Raw genomic sequence first — 23,509 nt, forward strand, 5'->3', positions numbered from 1 at the left:
CTCTACCTTGTATATTACATTGCAGATAAGACACAATATGATCTCCCTCTGTAAAACAGTTGTCCATTTTGACTCATGCTCTCTTATTAGAACAGTCGGCAATGACCAGAAAGTCTTCTGTTTCTTACCCCAGTAGAAATTAACAATATCACAATTTCCCCTAAAATGGCAAGTCCTAAACAACAAGAGATTCTTTCCTTCTAGCAGCTTTGTAGAGGATCAACCTATAAAAGACCAATGTTCAATCAAGACCACTCGATAATAAAGGATGGTCTTGAACATGAGAGCACCCAGTATTATCTTTACTTTGTTAAATGAGTAAAGCGTAATCTGGTTTATGAAGTAGATGGCCTTGGTGCATGTGCAGTATCACTGTGCTTGATTGGCCAGCAAACTCGCCTGACCCCTTAATCCCATAGAGGAAGATGAGGGACACCAGACCCAACAATGAAGATGAGCTGAAGGCTGCTATCAAAGCAATCTGGGCTTCCATAACACCTCAGCAGTGCCACAGACTGATCGCCTCCATGCCACGCCGCACTTATGCAGTAATTGATGCAAAAGGAGCCCCAACCAAGTATTGAGTGCATTTACTGAACATACATTTCAGTAGGTCAACATTTCAGATTTTAAAATAACTTTTTCAAGCCGGTGTTATCAAGTATTCTAATTTACTGAGATAATGACTTTGGGGTTTTCATTGGCTGTAAGCCATAATCATCAACATTTACAGAAATAAACACTTGAAATAGATCACTCTGTTTGTAATGACTCTATATAATATATGAGTTTCACTTTTTGTATTGAAGAACTGAAATTAATTTACTTTTTGATGATATTCTAAATTTGTGAGAAGCACCTGTATATAAACAGTAATTTTACTTTCTCAATTATCTTCTAAAAAAAATAATCCACTAATTTATTAAATGTGTGAGATCATCACAACTTTCCGAAGTGCTTCTGGACTTTTCAGGTGCAGATTTTTTTCATTCCTTATTTTCCTACTTGTAGGCATTTATCCTGTAGAAGTTGAACATGCGGCAGCCTTGGTGGCCATGGAGAGAGGGGACCTAGCTCTGGTTTGTTCTATCCCCCTTTCTACTGGGTCATGACAACTTGTTCTGACACCTCCATATGTCACGCTCAGACGTTTGTAGAAATCAGACCAAGATTGGAACGCAGTGCATGGACTGGCCGGCGGCTCTCCCCTCCCGAACGTGACCGCTTCATGTATTTCTATGTAGCTGTCACGGTCAGGTCAGGAGAGTCACCAGCCACTCCATGCATTACAGTCTGATCTTGGTCCAATTCATACGACTTTCTGAATGTGCCCTAGAATTGTAGCAATGATTCTGTTGTCACAAAATGATGGTTCAAACCAAGCATAAACGTGTGTGCATCCTTGGCGTGACGGGCACATTCATGCCTACTTGTTAACAGTCTATCTCTGCCCTTCTCTGGCTGCTATAAAGTCAGTCAAGCACGATGAGGGTGGAGAAAGATGCAAAACCAGAAGGTGGGGAGATGCAGACAACTGTTTGGCCACATCAAGGGTGCAAAAAGCACCATTTGGCGTAACCTCCGGCATAACTATCATGGATGCTGTAGTTACAGTCAAATTTGGACCCAAATTTGCACTCAAAAGGTCCTTCGGCCCATAAGAGAAGATCTATGAGAATGAGAGTTGGGTCCCTGTTGAAGTCTTTGCATTCGGACCCACAAGTTTCCAGTTAGGACACTGGGTATAACCCATTGGCAGCTGATTTCTGACTGAAAAAGGAGACATTGAAGATGCTCAATTCTTATCTACCCCAAAAAAGCAAGTGAGGCCTCTATATGCATCAGATTGTCGGCTGATGCCATTCGGATGGCTAAAATCTAGTGGGTCCACAAGGAAGTGGGGAATTGAGTGTAGAGGGAGAAACAACACCAACCTCTTCTTTCTGAGATGGCAAAACCTGGCAAAGAGGTTTCATCACTTTTCTGTATCCCACTGCTTGAAAGTTAACCAGATTCTCGCGTGTAAGGCTGGGTTCATACTGCGTTCTGGCAGTCCGTTAGATGGACTGCGTTACACCGCGGGATAACGCGGTGTAACGCAGTCCGTTAACGCTGCCATTAATCTCTATTGTGGGCGCATCGCTAGCACACGCTCAAAATGGGCGTGCGCTAGCGATGTGCTGTCATTGAGTGACGGACCCTGGGACGCGGGCTGCAGCGTTTCCGGGTCCGTCACTGCTAGCGCAGATAGAGCATCTGCTAGCTCTATCTGTGCTAGTGCGATGGCATGTCGCCACTTGCGTTAAACTCAGCCCGTTTAACGCATGTGTTTAACATTTACATCTCATTACCTCCTTTGGAGGTGGTAGTGGCCCCTTTACCTCTTGGGTCCCTGTGCATGCTCCTCTCTTCTTACAAGAAGTCAGATGCAAACAGTTTAATTTTTAAACCATTATCTACCTATATCATCATTTGAATATCAACCTAATCTATCAAACTAATGTTTTCGGAAGAAGGAAGACATTTTATTTCCAATTTCCACTTTTGTAGCCATGAGCCACTGCAAGTTGTAGGGCATTCTCTCTTAGTAAAAGGTAAGCCTTGAAAATAATGTGTTCTATGCTGTAACTTGTAAGGGTCTTCCACTTAAAAGCTATTATAAGGTAGTAATAATTGTTCCTCATGAAAAAAAAATCTGAACTTCTACATAGGCAGGGACGGACTGGGACTAGAATTCAGTCCTGGCATTTGAAAGCACATAGGCCCATGGTGTAGCTGCCCCCTCCCCCAGATTATGGTCTCTATTTGTGATGCGCTAACATGCTTGGATAAGGTGTTATCTGAGCATGCTCCGGTGCTACCCGAGTGACTTCGATGTGCTCGAGTAATATGTTTGAGTCTCTGCGTCTGCATGTCTCGCGGCGGGTGGCAGTCGTAACACATGCAGGGATTGTCTAACAAACAGGAAATCCCTACATGTGTTGTGGATGTCAAACAGCAGCGAGACATGCAGCCGCAGAGACTTGAACTCTGCCTACAGGAAACCAAGACTATTAACTATATTTCCAATAATAACATTATATAAGATTTAATAACATTGCAATATAACAGACAAATATCACAAGATATACAGTGGTGATAATACTGCCATACTGATCATTAATCAAAGCCTCTGTACTAGAACTGATGCTATCACCATACAGTGACCGTATATTGATAGTATCAGGTGGTCTAAATCAGTGCTCTGCAGACCACATACTGTATGTGTGTGTAACAAAGCGGCATGGGGTGGTAGTCATGGGTGAATTCACTAGGTGACAGTCAGTGAGCACCCCGGCCCCTTGCACATGAATAGACAGTTCTAGTCCTAGCCCCGCGTCACAGTGGGTTATTTCAGATGTACGGCTGCTCTCCATGCTGGAATGAATGCACCACACGTTACACTCTGTAGAGCCCAACAGTGGCAAATGATTTAATAAAGGTGAGGTAGAGAAGAAAGGTAACAATCCCTGAACTGTCCCTATTTACAGCAATGGCTGCAGCAGTGAAGGCAATGGCTCCCAGTTGGCTTCCAGGAGCAAAAAGTCTCTTGTGAGGCACACACACAGTCCTTGTGCCTGCTGCCCGACAGTCCACTAGCAGCTCCACTTGTCATCTGTTCATACAGTCTTGACCTGGCTCGTTCCTTGGGTCCTCCTCACCAATCTCTCCCCCTCCCTTCTTTGAACAGATCACAGGCTTATCAGCAAATTGGTGTGCTATGCTTAACATGGGGCTAGTCCAAGGCTAAAATGGGGGCAAAGTTCCGGGTTAAAAGAAGACAGTCCTTGCAACAGCTACACGCACAGTTCCTGGTAGCCAACCCTCATAGGGTTTTCAGGCTCGTGATCCAGCAGGGGGTGCACAAAGGTGCGAAAATAAACTGCGAGGAGGGGAAAAAACAAAGTCTTATGACCGTGACCGGATTGGCCACCACTGGCACCTCAGTCCTGATGCCGTACCAGGCTCCTCACCCTTTACGAGACGCGGCGCAGTCTCTCTACATTTTTTCAGGGGCAACCAGCACAACATTTTTTCTTAACGGGCCATGTCAGTCAACGCACGGCCGTTTGTTGGTGTAATGGGCCGCATGCGGGCCCTGCACGATAATATAGATGTGGGACGAGGACGCTCCAGCGGCGGTCACATAGCCCACCGAGCTTCTGGCTCTACTGTTGTATTTGCGGCCACCTCACACAGTTCAGGCTCCGGTTTCTTTTGTTTGGCAGCAGGCGCTGCGGCCGTTGCAACAGGTCGCAGATCATGGCGGGCTGCACGCTACCATTGTTCTTCAGGAGGGGAGACCATTTGCATGGACACCACGTATGGCCCTCGAGGTCATGACTCCTTTATAAATGCTACCTGATCCCATTCCTGTATGGGGCCTTTGCAATGTACAGATATGGCATTAACGTAGTGCCATCCTCCAAAATGAAGCCATAAACCCTTGAGGGGTCTGTTAGGAGTCGAGTTCCCGCCGCTGCACAGAGGGAATCTCGAGCCATGTCTGCTGCGGTCTCCCATTCTGCTTCAGCCGCAATGGAGCCTGCTCAGCGGAGACGTCAGTCCCAGCGTCTCGCTCAGCCTGATAGTGTGAAAAGGGTTACTGCTGTCTTTCCAGGTTCTGCTTTTGTAGCTAGCACTAGTCAGCGGCATGCGGGCTTTTCTGGGACTAAGTCCTGCTTTGCACACACTGAGCATGCCCACGGGAGGACCTCTCATTGGAGGTCTGGGGTCACACGCTCAGGCCCTGTAGCAGCTCCTATTGGACCACTTGGAAGGTCCTTGTCTGCTACAGCTATAAAAGGTTCGCATGGCCGCACGGCCGTGCGCTAGTATCAAACCAAAGTCAATGAGCTCAGCGCCAGTGTGGTCATGTCTGGATGTGGTTGGGGTTTGGCTGAAATTAGCCCCTAGAACACCGGCACCTCTGGTGAGGAGTTTGTATGTGTGTATTCAGGGCCTTGGCTGAAATAAGTCGCTAGAATACCGGCACCTCCGGTGACTGCATGACCACAGTTTTGCTTTGTTGGTAGCTGTGTACCTCTGTGAGGTTAACAGGGCACAGCATCTTGTTTTAAGCGAATCTGTGGAGTTAAGAGTTCGCTTATACCACCATATAGCGCCGCCACTTGCCAGCAGCAGGTTCCTCTCCTGCACGGTGGACCCCGGGTTGCGAACGCACCCATTAATACATACATATATACTCGGTGCGTTCCGCCAACCCTTACAGGGTCAAAATACCAGATCACTCTGCTGGTCATCTGGTCAGACACATGCCCTCCGCCAGAGCGCTGCAGCTCCTGCACAATGCAACGTTCCTGCCACCTCTTCTCCCGCATGACTCCTCGGATCCACTGAGTCTCTGCAGCAGTTGGCACCCAGGGCTCCTCCACATACATGCCATTGGTGTCAGCCGAAACAGTCATGGGCTGGGAGGATGCAAGGGCCATAGTTACTGGGGATGAAGGTGGAGTCGGGAGATGAGAGGCCTCCGGCGATGACAGTGGGGCCACAGGAGGTAAAGGGACAGAGGATAAGGTGATGGGATGACCGGGCGGGAACTTCCTACTGCGTCCAGTAACAGTTCTCTGGCGTGGCCGCTGGTGCTGGGGATCGCAGCCACCACAATTCCTTGCAGGGCAGTCTCCAGAGTCTTCCGCATTCCTTCCAGTTCCCGTCTGGGCACCGCCAATTCCATGAACTCCTCGGTCTCCACCGGCTGCTTGTTCGGCTGCCAGACTGGGTGCCATTTTTCCAGCTCCTCAGACCACCAGACTTTAAAACGCAGGTCCGTCTCTGCCCGGGCCGAGGATTGCCTCTAGTCCTGGTGGCTGATGCCACAGCAGAAAGATGTGCTGAGCCTTTCCATCGTGTCCCACAATGATGTCTCATCCATCAACAGGTAGTCTGTCTTTGTCAGGCTCCTCCCATTCGTGGGTGGAGTCACTTCCTGCTTCTCCACCCGTTTCTCCAAGTTCCGCCTTTAGGGACGAGAGCTCTCTCTTCACCCGCACCCATTTCGGGCAGGCCTTTTTCACAGGGGGTTGCGGCCTTCTTTCCTTTAGCACCAAATCTCTTTCATGACACTCACGAAAGGCGGCACCCTCCTTTATTCTCGCAGCTCTGACCTCCGCTTCCCGGTCAGTGTTCGGCACCATCGTTAAGTCACTGTCAGCAGCCATCTTTAATTCCTTCACGGCGGTCAACAATTCACAATCACTTGTCAGCTGCTATCTTTAATTCCTTCACGGCGGTCAACACTTCACAAAGCTCAGGAGTCTTCTCAAAGTCATTCAGCCTCTCGTCCGGTTCCAATGGGGAAAGGTTCCGGGAATGCCATCTCAGCTGCTCCCGCCCCTGTCGTAGACCCCGGATCCTTCTCTGACAGTATTAAGGTTTCAGGGCTGCTGGGTTCGATCCTGCTGACTATGCCAAGTGTAACAAGGTGGCACGGGGTGGTAGTCATGGGCAAGTTCACTAGGTGACAGTCAGTGAGCACTCCAGCCCCTTGCACATAAATAGACAGTTCTAGTCCCAGCCCCGAGTCACAGTGGGATACCTCAGTTGCTCTCCATGCTGAAACAGATGCACCACACATCACACTCATTAGGGCCCAACAGTGGCAACTGATTTAATAAAGGTGAGGTAGAGAAGAAAGGTAACAATCCCTGAACTGTTCCTATTCACAGCAATGGCTGCAGCAGTGAAGGCAATGGCTCCCAGTCGGCTTCCAAGAGCAAAAAGTCTCTTGTGAGGCACTCACACAGTCCTTGTGCTTGCTACCCGACAGTCCACTGGCAGCTCAGTTCCTTCCAGGGGGTAAAGGATACTCCCAGATGGAGAGCACGTCCTGCCATGGGCAAACCTGCTCGGGCACTGAACTACCAACAGGGACTTCCTGTTCCTTTTGGAGGCAGCTGACCCAGCCCCTTAATTAACCCCTTACTATCCCTAAGCTACATACATTATATTATACAATAGTAGAACATGAGGATAAGACAAACACAGCACAAGAATAACAAAAGAACATTGCAAGACAATACTCATTAGTACATAGGTGACATATCACAAGAGGCAAAGGAGAGAGGGGAGGCAAATGAGGGTCCCTGCCACCTCCTTACATGTGTACTGTAGAGGTTTTCACCAGTTTCATTCTTGATGATTGTTGTCATTCATTTTCCTTTATCTTTTTTATTCGGCCCAGACCGCCATGACCTCTTCATCCATCCATTCATCATCCCTGCAAAATGTAACACAGAGACATCTTTGACTTGCTGCTTTTCCAGTCCCCTCCTCACATTCTTCCACCTCTACACAAACCACATAGTGCTACAACTAGTACCCTAGACAGTGATAATGCCCCTGCGTGCCCTGTACAGTAATGTACCTCACACAATAACAGTGCCACCTCTGCGAACCCTACAAATAATATTCCCTCTGCAGTTACTCATAGCAATAATGCCCCCCATGCCTCCTTATAATAATAATTGCACTGTGCCTCCTTATAATAATTGACCTTACATAGTAACATAGTAGCTTAATTATTAAGGTTGAGGGAAGACTTTAAGTCCATCTTGTTCAACCCATAGCCTAACCTAACATGCCTTAACATGTTGATCTAGAGGAAGGCAAAAAAAACCCATGTGACGTCTTATTATAATTACACCAAACCTACTTATAATACAAACACCCTTGTCCATTCTTATAATAATAATAATGCCCCCTGTGCTCTCCTTATAATGGTAATGATTCCCCAGTGTGCCTCCTTAAAATAATGCCTCTGAGGAGGGGTGCACATAGAAATCACAGAATCCCTTTGGAAAAGTCCTTTCATGGAACAAAGGCTCAGTCTCAGAAGGGCAGACTTCTCAACTTTAGGAGAGGGATAAACTGTATATTGCAGCACTTAGGCTAGGTTCACATTTGCGGTCGAGTCCGCAGCGTATCGTCCGCAACCGCAACCACATGCAAAAGCATGATAACGCAACATTTTTTATCCTCTTCAGCTTACGCATGACGGGAAAAAACTGCAGCTTTTGCATGCGTTTTTACATGCGTATGCGCTTTTTATGCGCATGCGTTTGATATTTCCAGGAGGGCGTGTCTCAATGGGCGTGTCTAAATCAGTTCCTGGACATGCGCAGTCCGAAGTACGCAAGCGCATCGAACGCATGCCTATGCAAAGACATGCTTTCCCATAGACAGTAATGCTTTTTTTAACGCACTCATCCGCATGCGCATGCCTGCACATATTTGACGGATATTTTCCACCTCAAAAATTGCAACATGGAGCGTTAGCCACGTGCTGCCGCACACAGCAAAAAGGCGCATGCGTAAGCAAATGCGGACGAACGCATACAAAAGCATGCACCTGCGACTACAATGTTAATGATAGGAAATCAAGACGCATGCGGATGTATGCATCAGAAACGCTGTGGACACAACAGCAATTGTGAAACCAGCCTAACATAGTTATTTTGCCCCTACTGAATCCTCTCGGTGTTCTCGCCCACTACGTTATCCTTTGCTTTGCCGTCATAAAGTATGATACTCAAAAAAATGATTCAGACTAATGTTCCCATACTGTTCAACATACACAGTAGTGTTGGCCCCACAAACACCACACAGTAAAATGGTCACCCCTGCCTCCCCCCCCCCCACAGAGTATGATGGTCACCCCAGCCGTCCCACACATTATGACGGTCAGCACAGCCTCTCCACGCAGTATAATGTCTACCACAGCCTTCCCAAACAGCATGATGGTTCCCCCACACATTATAATGATTAAACCACAGCTCCCCACACAGTTTAATGGTCACTACACACAGTATGATGGTCTCCGCAGAGTATGATGGTCCACTCCTCAGCCTTCCAGATAGTGTGATGTTCCCCCCACACAGTAAAATGGTCCCATCACAGCCCTCCATATAGTACAATGGTTTCCCACAGCCCCAGTACAGTAAGATTGTTCCCCAAAACGCCCCACATAGTATGATGGTCCCCGTACAGGCCCCTATGTAATATGTTGGTCTTTATATGGTATGATGGTCCACCCACAACCCCTATATAGTGTGATGAACCTCCCATTCAGTTCTATATGCCCCCCACGGCCCTAGTACAGTATGATGGTTCCCCCACAGCCTTCCATATAATATGATATCCTTCACGGCCCCCCATGGTCCTCCACAACCCCAATACAATATGATGATACCCCATAGCCACCATATACTGTAAAAACCAATAGAAAGGAAGCAGCATAAAGTCCAGATAAATATGTAGAACAAACTTTATTAATGATAATTCCAGGTTTAAAAACGACAGGGGGAAATAATCCCCGTGCTGTACTCAGCACGCACCTACATGAACAGGGGACAGGTGCCTACAGTATAAATATATCCACATTGTAACCGAGACAGGTATCACAGAAAAATCAAAGTGACTGTGCAAGTAAATAAAGTTCAAACACCTGCATTAAACACACAGGTCCAGAGGATTGTATAAAAGAGCACATACACAATGAGTAAAACTAATATACATACCAGTCAGTGTAGAAAGAATCCCGGCTTGGACTGGCACCTCACCCCTGTCCCCCCCGACGCGCGTTTCGGCTATTGCCTTTCTCAAGGGAACCATCATACTGAATTATGACTATGGAGTCATAATTCACTATGATGGTTCCCCCAACCCCCATATAATTGACCCCCACAGGCACCCATATAGTATGATGGTCCCCCACAGGCCCTTGTATAGTATTATGGTCCTCCCACTACCCCATTACTTTATGATGGTCTCTCCACAACCGCAATACAGTATAATGGTCCCCACACTGTATGATGTGCCCCCAAATCCCCAATACAGTATGATGCCCCCCCCTACATCCAGCCACATATTATATTGGTCCACCACAGCCCCAATCTAATATGATGGTCTCCCATAGCCTTCAACATGGTATGATGGTCCTTCCATAGCCTCTCATATAGTATGATGGTCCCCCACACAGAATGATGGTACCCCATATCTCCAAAACAATATGATGATCCCACAACCCCCATATATTATTATAGTCCCCTGTAGGGCCCTATGTAGTATGACGGTCACCCACAGCCCCAATACAATATGATGGTGCCCCATAGACCCACATATAGTATGATAGTCCTCCACAGAACCCCATATAGTATTATGGTCCACCTACAGGCCCTTTAATAGCATGATGGCCCCCCACAGCTTTCCATACAGTATGACCTTCTCCACACAGGTCCCTATTTAGTATGATGTTTCTCCACAGACCCCCATATATTATGATGGTCCCACCATGGGCCCTTATATAATATGATGGTTCCCCACAGTTTTCCATACAGTATGATGGCCCACCCCATAGGCCTCGATATAGTATAATGAATTACCACACAGTATTATCGGCACCACAGCCCACAAAAACAAAACTAATACTCACCAAATCCAGCCTTGGCTTCCACCGCAGCCACTGTCTCCTCTACAATCCTGTTTTGCAGCGGATGTCAGTGGCGCAATGCACCACATGATGACACCATTAGCCAAAATTGCCAGATGGCCAGTCAGCCCCTGTACATAGGATCTTCACATTAGTGCAAAACTTGAGATCACTAGAAAAAAAAAATGACGGGGTCGTTCTACAATTTTGAGCATTATCTGAAATAACTATGATCTGATAATTAACTAAGTTAAAAACAAATTCCTACTGTAGACATAGGAGGGGAAGAAATTGCCTCAAATGACCCTTGTTACAAAATACTTCATAGGATTTATAACTAACATCTGCTTGGTATTCCAGCTTACAAAGGCTTAATTCTGCAAAGGTTACATTTTTGCTTGTAATTTTAGGTCAAAGAGAAATTTTAGAAATAGATTTCAGCTACTCGATTTATTCAAAATACATTAAACAGCTATGCGCCGATCTGTATAAAAAAGTGGTAATTTCTGCTGTTTATTGCAACGCTTGGCTCAATAATTTCTCTGCTACTTCAGAAATGTAGATATTTTGCCAGTAAAGCAGCTTGTCTTGTTAATGATCTTCCATAGGAAAATAAATAAAATCTGGAATATTTCAAATTAATTGACACTAGAGGAGCAAAATATTAGAAAATACTGGGGCAGCTGCAAAAGCAATATCTCACTTGCTTGATGGGACTTTATTGGTAAGGTAACAGAAGTATTTAAAGCAGAGGCCAATGGACAAATCTTGACTTCTCAGGAATCTCTTGAGAACAACAGTATGAGGCAAAAGATGTGGGCAGGTGTGGAAAAATTGCTGCAAAGGAAGACGCTTTCAAAAATACCATAGATGTGTTTGAAGTTTTTTTTATTAATTAACAAAATGCAAAATGAATGAACAAAAGAGCGAAATCTAACTCTGACCCATATTTGGTGTGACCACCCTTTTTCTTCTGAAGAGCATCAGCTCTTCTAGGTACTTGTACTTTCACACAGTTTTTGAAGGAGCCTATTCCAAATATCTAGGAGCACTAACCATAAATTTTCTGTGGATGTCGCTTGTGGAAATCCTTCTCTTTGCGTAATCCTAGGCAGATTGGAGGATGCTGAGATCAGGGCTCTGTGGGGGCCGGATCATCACTTCCAGGACTCCTTGTTCTTCTTTATGCTGAAGATACTTCTTAAGGACATTGACTGTATGTTACGGGGGATCATTGTCCAGCTACAGAATAAACTTGGAGCCAATCAGACTCCCCTCTTGATGGTATTGCATGATGGATAATTATTTGCCTTAATTTCACAGCTTTAAAGATGTTAAACGCAGTGGTTGGCCAGACGTATCATCAGTTCCTTCAGAACTGGCAGCAACCATTGGAACCCAACTACACCCATCTACTTTTCAGAGAAGTCTGGCCAGAAATCGGCTTGATGGGTGACATGTGGCCAAGAACCCGTACCCTCCATTTGGAATCAATGCCAAGTGACTAAACTATGTAGGAAAACATAGGAACTGGGGTGCAGAAAAATATCAGCAGGTGCTCTGAATGGAGTCAAAATGTGAAATATTTGACTGTAACAGAAGGCAGTTTGTTCTCTGAAGGGCAGTAGATTGGCACAATAATGAGTGTCTGCAGGTAACAGTGAAGCACAGTGGAGGTTCCTGCAAGTTTGGAGCAACATTTCAGCAAATAGAGGTGAGGATTCGGTCAGGATTATTGGTGTCCTCAATACTGAGAAATATAGGCAGATAATGATCCATCATACAATACCATCAGGGAGGTGCTGACTGGCTCCAAATGTATTTTACAGCAGGAAAATGACTACAAACTTACAGCCAATGTCTTTAACTATCTTCAGAGTAAAGAAGAACAAGGAGTCCATTAAGTGATGATCAGGCACCCACAGAGCCCTTATCTCAGCATCATCCAGTCTGTCTTGGACAGAAGGATCAAGCCTCATACAGAGAAGATCTGTGGTTAGCTCTCCAAGATGTTTGGAACAACCTTCCTGCCGAGATCCTTGAAACACTGTACAAGTACAAATACTGAGAAGAACGGATAAAGGCACGGGCGGTCACCAAAAATTAATTCTATTGAGATTTTTCTCTTTCATTCACTTTGCATTTTGTTTTTTAATAGAAATAAACTATTAACACTTCTTTTTATGAAAGCTTCTTACTTTGCAGAATTTTTTCCACACCTGCTTAAAACTTTTGAACAGTTCTGTATATGCATCCTGGATGCAGCCCAATACCCTGTGGCGTTTTGGATTACCAGCAGGGATCTCAGAAGATCATGGAGGCTCCTAGCAGTGGGATGGTCCATAACTACATGGTCTTGTACCAGTAACTGTCCTAACCAGTCCTCTTTAACAGTTTCAAAATTACATAATAAATTTCTCTTCTAGGTGGCAAACTCAGCACCATAACTGAGGGCTAATTTTAATATTTGCTGTGAGTAGTGATGAGCGAGTATGCTCGTTACTCGGGTTTCCTCGGGCATGCTAGGGTGGTCTCTGAGTATTTGGATGTGCTCGATTTAGTTTTCGTCGCATGATTTGTGACTGCTAAACAGCTTGAATACATGTGGGGGTTGCCTGTTTGTTAGGGAATTCCCACATGTGTTCAGGCTGTCTAGCAGTCGCAAATCATGCAGCTGCTGCGATGAAAACTAAATCTCCGAGCACATCCAAATACTCGGAGACCACCCGAGCATGCTTGGGGAAACCCAAGTAACGAGTATACTAGCTCATCACTAGCTGTGAGCCTTCTTAACTGTAGTCCACTACATGTCTATTCTAGTATATACAGTTGTGTGAAAAAGTGAGTGAACCTTCCCAGGAGTGGCCAGCTGACAAAAAATACTGCAGCTAAATCTCATCCAAGAGGTCACAAAAGACCCCACAACAACATCCAAAGAACGGCAGGCCTCACTTGCCTCAGCTAAGGTCAGTGTTCATGACTCCAACATAAAAAAAGAGACTGTCCGAAAATGGCCTGCATGGCAGAGTTCCAAGATGAAAACCACTGCTGAGCAATAAGAGCATAAAGGATCTTCTCAGTTTTGTCAGAAAACATCTTGATGATCCCTAAAACTTTTGGGAGAATACTCTGTAGACAAATGAGACAAATGTTGATCTGTTTGGAAGGTGTATGTCCCATTACATCTGGCGTAAAAGTAACACAGCATTTCAGAAAAGGAACATCATGCCAACAGTAAAATATGGTGGTGGTAGTGTGTTGGACTGGGGCTGCTTTGCTACTTCAGGACCTGGAAGACTTGCTGCGGTAAATGGAACCATAAATTTTGCTGTCTACTAAAAAATCCTGCAGGAGAATGCCCAGCCATCTGTTCATGACCTCAAGCTGAGGCGCACTTAGGTTATGTGGCAGGACAATGATCCAAAACACACCAGTAAGTCCACCTCTGAAAGACTTATGTGACAAAGTCACTGGTAAAGTAATGGAGGGGAGATATGTATCACTGCTCTTAATGGCGTCAGTGATGTGAAACCAGAGTATTTTCCTTCATCACAGCACATGTTGTGAGGGATAAAAAAATTGCATGCATGGGTTGGTTTTATATGGACATCTATAGAGTAGATGTCCACCTTATCTCCACCTGCAGAGCTGGCACCACCTGTGCTGACAGGACCTGTGTGATGTCACAGTCATGTGATCAGTCACATGGGTGAGGAGTTACATGGTCTGGGTTTAAATAGCTGGACTCGAATGGTAGTCTGTGTGTTGTGGGTCTGGAGAGGAACACTCCAGAGAAGTGGTTTTGTGCTGTGATTTATGCCTGATCTGCGGTTGTGCTTACCCTGAGGGGGCTGTCCCCTACTACAAGGACTGTACCGAGAGTTACTGTTTTGTTTTATTTTGCTGTTTTGCCCAGAGGGCCGTGTTTATTTTGTGCTTACCCCATGGTTTATGCTGTACTTAATAAACCAAGTGCATCTTTCAAGCCACAATGTTCCCATCTCTACCTCTGTGTGCAGCCAAGTGAGCCGATCTACCACACTTAAGAAAAGAAAAACTAAGACTTTGGAGTGTCCTAGTCAAAGCCCTTACCTTAATCCAATTGAGATGCTGTGGCATGACCTTAAAAAGTTGGTTCATGCTCGGAAACCCTCCAATGTGACTACATTACAACATTTCTGCAAAAGATGAGTGGGCCAAAATTCATCCAGTGCGTTGTAAAAGACTCATTGCCATTTATTGCAAAAATTTGATTGCAGTTGTTGCTGCTAAGGGTGGCCCGACAAGCTATTAGGTTTAGGGGGCAATCATTTCTTCACACCGGGTCCTGTAGGTTTGGATTTTCTTTTCCCTTAATAATAAAGACTTTCATTTAAAAACTGAATTTCGTGATTACTTGTGTTATCTTTTGTCTAATATTTACATTTGCTTGGTGATCTGAAACATTTAAAGTGTGGCAAACATGAAAAAGAAGATGAAATCAGGAAGGGGGCAAATTCATCTTTCACACAACTGTACTTGTAGTCCTCATTTAATATTTTGTTCTTTTGTTATTACTCCTGGAAACTGGGTACTACCAATTAAAGGGGATGTGCTAGTTCACGAGGACAGTGCTGACAATGCCATAGCAATGTACTGATGCTACCTTCTAACAAGGCAGAATAGTACCGCCCAGTTGTTAATTTATTCATAAATATATAAGGGTTTTCCGGTGTCAGAAAGTGCTTGTCCCCTGGCTGTAGTTTGTTTTAACAAAACAAACTATGCATTACTTACCCTCCCTGGGTCCAGAGCTGAGTCTCCGACGTTGCCCTCCTATTTGTTGTTTCCTGCAGACAATAACAAACAGCAGGGTAACGGAGGAGACACTGTGTTGGACCTGGGATTGGTGAGTAAAGCATATTTTGTAGTGAGGGGTTAAACTGGACCGGGACTAGGTGTTTTCTGAAACTATAATACCCCTTTTAGTAGGAAAAACAGAGGACTGCCATAAGGCAAAGTTCTGACAAAAGCATTTATTTCGAACTGAGGACAACGATTTGCTACCTTCTTGTAACCTTCTCCTACATTGTGGGCCTCCTCCATTTTCAGAGCACTGTGCAGCTGCTTAGAGGAACCAATGGCTGCTGTTTTTGGCACAAGGTTAGACCTGTCCCACATGTCCAGATAATTCCGGTACCGGAAAAATCGGTACCGGAATTATCCATGTCTGTGTGTCCGTGTGCCGCCCTTGTGCCGACATCAGTGTGGCACACGTGCGGCATCCGTGTGCCGCCCTTGTGCCGACAGGGTACCACACGCACCGTTTAGGAGACAGTGCTACAGTTAAGCGCTGTCCCCTGCATCTGGTGCTGAAGCCGCCATTCATTTCTTCTCTCCAGCAGTGTTCGCTGGAGAGAAGATATGAAAAATCTTTTTTTTTGTTTTTTTTGGTGCTTAAAAAAAGATCCCTGTCCCCAACCCCCTCCCACAAAAAAGATTTTTCATATCTTCTCTCCAGCGAACGCTGCTGGAGAGAAGAAATGAATGGTGGCTTCAACACCACGCTGGGGGGACAGCGCTTACTGTAGCGCTGTCTCCTGCATGGCACACGGACTGCACACGGACAGCAATGACTGATAACACCTCTATATATAGTAGATAACACAGGATCCACCATTCACAATAGGTGATGTCACAGCTCACCTCCTCCTCCTGTACAATGACTGATAACAACTCTATATACAGTAGATAACACAGGATCCACCATACACAATAGGTGATATCATAGCTCACCTCCATCTCCTGTACAATGACTGATAACACCTCTATATAAAGTAAATAACACAGGATCCACCATACACAATAGGTGATATCACAGCTCACTTCCTCCTCCTGTACAATGACTGATAACACCTCTATATAGAGTAGATAACACAGGATCCACCATTCACAATAGGTGATGTCACAGCTCACCTCCTCCTCCTGTACAATGACTGATATCACCTCTATATACAGTGACGACACAGGATCCATCATACACAATAGGTGATATCACAGCTCACCTCCTCCTTATGTACAGTGACTGATAACACCTCTATATACAGTGATGACACAGGATCCACCATTCACAATAGGTGTAGTCACAGCTCACCTCCTTCTCCTGTACAATGACTGATAACACCTCTATATACAATAGATAACACAGGATCCCCCATTCACAATAGGTGATGTCACAGCTCACCTCCTCCTCCTGTATAATGTCTGATAACACCTCTATATACAGTAGATAACACAGGACCCACCATTCACAATGGGTGATGTCACAGCTCACCTTCTCCTCCTGTACAATGACTGATAACACCTCTATATACAGTAGATAACACAGGATCCACCACATACAATAGGTGATATCACAGCTCACCTGCTCCTCCTGTACAATGACTGATGACACCTCTATATAGAGTAGATAACACAGGATCCACCATTCAACATATGTAATATCACAGCTCACATCATCCACCTCCTGTACAATACCTGATAACCCCTCTACAGTCATGGCTGAAAGTGTTGGCACCACTGAAATTGTTCCAGAAAATAAAGTACGGTATTTATCCCAGAAAATTATTGCAATTACCCATGTTTTGTTATACACATGTTTATTTCCTTTGTGTGAATTGGAACAACATAAAAAAACAGAGAAAAAGGCAAATTGGAGAGTAGATATCACAGAACCCACTATTCATAATAGGAGATATCACAGCTCACCTCCTCCTCCTTCCTACACAATAACCTTTGAACAGATTTGCACAAGCCCAATTTGTACTTTTTAAAAAAAACAAAAAACAGAAAAACAAATAGTGTATGAGTCCGTCTGTTGCTGCTAATCTCCCTCTGAAGAACAGGAAGTAGGAGTCTAGTTTTACTCCTACTGACCAACTTGAAAATTACAAGATATTTTTTTTTATTCCTCTAAGGATCGAGGCATTTTTTTCTGTTTTTGTACTTTTGTTATTTGTTCCCCTTCTTTGAAGAGCCAAAACTTTTTTTTATTTTTCAACATAGCTATGTGAGGGCTTGTATCTGTGGAACAAGCTGCAGTTTTAAAAGACACTAATTGCCTCCCTCAGCGACCTATGACAAAAATGTATATCACAGGTCATTATGGGATTAATGTAGATTGTGATAAATTAAAAATTAAAAAGAAAAATCTAATTTAACAAAGCATTTAACATAAAAACCTGATTTAAGAAATAGGTCATTTTCTGTGGACACGTTCTCTTTAAGGCCGGTTTCACACGTCAGTGGCTCTGGTACGTGAGGTGACAGTTTCCTCACATACCGGAGACACTGACTCACGTAGACACATTTAAATCATTGTGTCTCTGCACATGTCAGCGTGTTTTCACGGACCGTGTATCCGTGTGCAAAACACGGAGACATGTCAGTGTTCGTGGGAGCGCACAGATTACACGGACCCATTAAAGTCAATGGGTCCGTGTAAAACACGTACCGCACACGGACGCTGTCCATGTGTAATCCGTGTGCCGTGCAGGAGACAGCGCTACAGTAAGTGCTGTCCCCCCCACGTGGTGCTGAAGCCGCCATTCATATCTTCTCTCCAGCAGCGTTCGCTGGAGAGAAGATATGAAAAATCCTTTTTTTTTTTTTCATGTTTAAAATAAAGATCCCTGTCCCCACCCCCCTCCCACCCCCGTGGCCCGCCCGCTGTTAATAAAATACTCACCGGCTCCCTCGCAGCGTCCTCTCCTGGCCGCAGCTTCTCCTGTATGAGCGGTCACGTGGTGCCGCCCATTACAGTCATGAATATGTGGCTCCACCTCCCATAGGGGTGGAGCCGCATATTCATGACTGTAATGGAGGCACCACGTGACCGCTCATACAGGAGATGGTGCGGCGCGGAGAGGACGCTGCGAGGGAGCCGGGTGAGTATTTTATTAACAGCGGGCGGGTGCACAGGGGGTGGGAGGGGGGTGGGAACAGGGATCTTTATTTTAAACACGAAAAAAAAAAAAGGATTTTTCATATCTTCTCTCCAGCGAACGCTGCTGGAGAGAAGATATGAATGGCGGCTTCAGCACCAGATGCAGGGGACAGCGCTTATCTCTAGCGCTGTCTCCTGCACGCTCCATGTGGTACCCACGTGTGCCACCCGTGTGCCATACAGATGGCCTACGTGAGCTCACGGACACGGATAACTCCGGTACCGATTTTTCCGGTACCGGAATTATCTGGACGTGTGGGACAGGCCTAAGAGAGATTTTTCTCTGGACTACATTGTGGATTTGCTGTAGTTTTTCACCCTTTGTATCATCTTAGTAAAACCATTGGTCAAGTCTGAAGGTGGTAAAAAAAATGCAAACATGATACAAATAGGTCACAATTTTTGGACCCCTTTTTCTAATAAAAAAAAAGATTAAAAAAATGGTTTCCATGTCAGTTTTTGTCAATGAACCTTAATGTTTTTATTGAAGACACAAAAGCAGAAAATTAGCAAGACAATGCGAATTTACAGTGGATTTGTCCCCCGATTTCATAATACAAACTGCATACATTATAAAATGAGATCTTAGATGTTAGATCTCACACGTCTGATAAGGCTGGAGTGCTTACTTTGAATATCCAGGTCAAAATGGTGTGTGATCCTTATAAAAAGTTTAACAGCCTAATATTAAAATTCTCATTTTATTCTGACCTGGATTTTCAACGTAAGTACAGGAGTCTCATCAGGTCTAAGAGATCTAAATGACAAAGTAATAATTAACACATCTGATTTGATGAATCTACTGCACAGATTTGACAGTGATCTACAATAAAACCTCCTTGAGGCGACCTTGCCAAAACTGGACTGAAAACTTCTCTTTGATTATGCATATTATATGAAGGAACTGATTACGGGGTGGTCTTCTCAAAGAGGTTTTGCTACATTTTACATAGAAGCCTAAATTCTAAATGATTATTAGTACTAATTCTGGGCGAGGGAGGGTCACAACACCAAACATTTCCGGACTATAACTTCTAACTAACAAAAATAAGGAGCTACTAAAGATGCTACCAACTAATGGAGCAGCAGCAGCCAGGGTGACTTACTTTGTGTGTTTTTTAGACGAGTTGATCCCAGGTGAGCTGTGCAAAAAAGAATTCCCATTTTGTCTTTCCAATTATTATTTTTTTTTTTTTACTTTTTTTAAAAATAAATTCAACAATCACAAATATGAACATACAATAAAGTCATAGTCTCAAAAAGTCAAAAACAAACATTCTTTAAGATGGAGATGGAAGGGCACTGGCAGAAAGCCACATAGTCATTATTTCTACAACCCCAGGTGAAAGGTCAGCACTAGTTATGAGCGAGCATGCTCTGATAAGGTGTTATCTGAGCATGCTCGGGTGCTAACCGACTGACTTCAGCGTGCTCAATTAGTATGTTCTCGTCCCTGCAGCTGCATGTCTCACGGCTGTTTGACAGATGCAACACTTGTAACAGACAGGTAACCCCTGCATGTGTTGAGGCTGTCGAACAGCAGCGAGACATGCAGCTGCAGGGACTAGAACATACTATTCAGGCACATCAAAGTCACTCAACACCTGAGCATGAGCAGATAACACCTGATCCGAGCACGCTCGCTCATCACTGGTCAGCACTATATAACACTGAGTAAGGCTATGTGTGTGTTTTGGTTAGGTCACAAAGATTTTCGCCTGTTTAACACAATATAATCCTAAGATATAAACAAAAGGAGAAAATACTTTGTAGTAAAGTAATAAATAGTAATAGTACATGTAAATAATATAGGGACTTAGTTAACATTTTTGGATTGAAAAAAAAACGTAAAAGCCATCCCGCCGCACCGCGTGTCCCCATCGGAATGGTCCCTAACTCTTGTGAGTCACCTCACTGTGTTGATAGACCTCACTGTAGATGGGGGCAGAGCAGGACCTGGGTCCTGACACCTGTGTGTGGAAAGCGATAAAGACAAAATGAACATCCCCCTTCCCCCCTAAAAAAATAAATAAAACCCTACTAATAGATTAGTATGACGGTCTGCAGTCTTGTTCTTGCAGAACTCCATCAGGTCATATCAAGTCTGATGAATAATGTAGAGGCCATAAACAACACTGATCACCTATAGATGAATGATTGCTGCCTGGATCTTGTTGGGTCCCAACTGAACTTGAGAACAGAGGGTCTAATAGCCTCCTGTGAAATGGAATATGTAAAGCTGTAGCCAAATTTGAAGAACTCCTCCTCTTCCTTTCCACCTCCTCCTCCTCCCCTCTTCCTCCTCCCCCCATCAAAGTTTTTATCCTCTTAATATATTGCAGTCATCATATTATACGGCACTGTGGACTTACAATTGCCCATTTTGCCTTTCTACGCAGCTAATTCTTTTCTTTTCCATTAAGTCTATGTCATCACGTGATTAATAACTGACTAGATGAATCTTTCTAAGCTCTATGTAGAAACAGTAAGTCTTTTTTCCCTAGAGGGAAATTGCAAGGGAGTAGCTGTGTCAGGAGTTGAAGAGCCGAATGGCTCATGCAGGGAAAAAAGACTTCCTGTTTCTTTCTGATTTGCAAAGTTTCACAACTTTCCATGCACGGCAAATTTACCTAAATAAAAAAATAAAATTTAGTATTAAGATAACTTTGCACAAGACTTTGACCAGTGTTAGAGTTACACTACATCTGTATGCACAGTGAGCCATCGGGCATTTCTGCCAGAAGGGCCGGTGGCAGTCGTAGGCCACTCGCCAGCGCCGACTCCCCCCGCCCCCGCCACCGACTCCCCCCCGCCAGCGCCGCCGCATCATTCAACTATACTGGCGTATAGTGTTTTTTTTTGTTTTTTTTAACTATATCAATGAGTGATAACTGGATTGTTGGGCTATTTCGGGGGCTGTATTACATTCTATGTTGGCTGGCTCCATTACATTCTATGGGGCTGTGCTGCATTACATTCTATGGGGACTGTGCTGCATTACATTCTATGGGGGCTGTGCTGCATTACATTTGATGGGGGCTGGCTGCATTACATTCGATGGGGGCTGGCTGCATTACATTCTATGGGGCTGGCTGCATTACATTCTATGGGTGCTGTGCTGTGTTACATTCTATGGGGGCTGTGCTGCGTTACATTCTATGGGAGCTGGCTAAGTTACATTCTATGGGGGCTGGCTGCATTACATTCTATGGGGCTGGCTGCATTACATTCCATGGGGGCTGGCTGCATTACATTCTATGGGTGGCGGGCTGCATTACATTCTATGGGGGCTGGCTGCATTACATTCTATGGGGGCTGGCTGCATTACATTCTATGGGGGCTGTATTACATTCTATGGGGGAGGGGTGTATTATATTCTTTGTGGGAGGGCTGTATTACATTCTATGGGGGCTGTATTACATTCTATGGGGGGGGGCTGTATTACATTCTATGGGGGGCTGTATTACATTCTCTGGGGGCTACATTATATTCTATGGGGACTATATTATATTCTATGGGGAGGTGGGCTGTATTACATTCTATGGGGGGCTGTATTATATTCTATGGGGCTGCATTATGTTCTATGAGGGGGCTACCATATATTATATATGCAGGGGCTGCATTATACTATATGAGGGGGCAGCATTATATTCTCTAGGGGGTTACATTATACTCAGGGGGTTACGATATATTCTGTGGGGTGGCTGCATTACACTCTGGGGTTACTATATGTGGGCTGCATTATACTGTATCGAGGACTATGGGGAATACATTATACTATATGAAGAACTATGGGTGCATTATACTATGTGAAGTGAATTGTACTACATGGATGACAATGGCGGGGCATTATACTATATGGAGCACTATGAGGAATGTATTATACTATTTGGAGGACTAAGGAGTGTATTATACTTTATGGAGGACTGTGGCAGTACATTATACTATATGGAGGACTGAGGAGTGTATTATACTATATGGAGGAATTGCAGTGTATTTTAGTATATGGAGGACTATGAGGAGTGTATTATACTATATGGAGGACTATGGGGAGTGTATTATACTATATGGAGGACTGAGGAGTGTATTATACTATATGGAGGACTGAGGAGTGTATTATACTATATGGAGGACTGAGGTGCACATTATAATATATGGAGGACTATGGGGTGTGTTATACTAAACAAGCAAAATGCTGCCTATTCATCGAGTGATTGGATTGTTTATGTGAGAACAGAAATCCTTTTTCTCAGCAGCACATCGCCGGTGTAAACTGTAGTTGTGCTGCTGATAACATGATACTGTATGGGAACAGACTTATGTAATTGTGATTGTTCTGTTCCCTTCATTCTTTCTCAGTTGGTGTAAAGAGGATGGGAAACCAGCGAACGACTTCAGTATTGTCATCACACTCGTTTAGTGGCCTGAGATCAGCACATGTAAATACAGCAGAAATGCTTCGCAGGGAGACCAGGCAAGGATGATGACAGTTGTAGTTAGCACCCGACGCCTGGGAATAGCGCTAACTCTACTGCTTTTCCCAGCCATCAGAGCATTTAATTCTGGTATGTGTAATGATTTTTAGGGTTGATGTCAGATGCGTAATGTCAGCTGCTATCAATCGCTGGTGTAAGTAATGGAGAGGTGTCTATCAGACATCCCCACTACTAGCCCAGACCTGGCGAGATCCAGCGACTCTGAAGAGCGGTGACGGTAGTAACAATACCGCTCTTCACAGTCGCCGAGCTCAGCGCAAGACCCGGAATATCTGAAGAGCGATCACGTTACTGAGATACTGATGTCACCACTCCTCAGAGTCACCGGGTCTCGTGCTGCGCAACGTTTATGGAGCATCAGAATGAGGTTCCATTGCCTTTGGTCGTCTCATCCCTTCATTACCTACGAGATCCAGTTATGCAGGCAAAGTAGCGGCTTTTCTTGGTACTGCAACTAAAAGCAACAAATAGGACTGAGCTGTAATGCTGGATACAGCTGTAATTATATATTATATAGTCGTGTTACACTCCCCTCAC

At 44.6% G+C, this 23,509-nt stretch overlaps 1 protein-coding gene across 1 annotated transcript in view; it reads right to left on the minus strand.

Annotated features, from left to right (window-relative positions):
* Positions 1-23,509, minus strand: part of KCNH5 (potassium voltage-gated channel subfamily H member 5) — a 649,354-nt gene that overhangs the window by 461,118 nt on the left and 164,727 nt on the right. The window lies entirely within an intron of this gene.

Source organism: Ranitomeya imitator, chromosome 1, assembly GCF_032444005.1.
Source record: "Ranitomeya imitator isolate aRanImi1 chromosome 1, aRanImi1.pri, whole genome shotgun sequence".
NCBI lineage: Eukaryota > Metazoa > Chordata > Amphibia > Anura > Dendrobatidae > Ranitomeya > Ranitomeya imitator.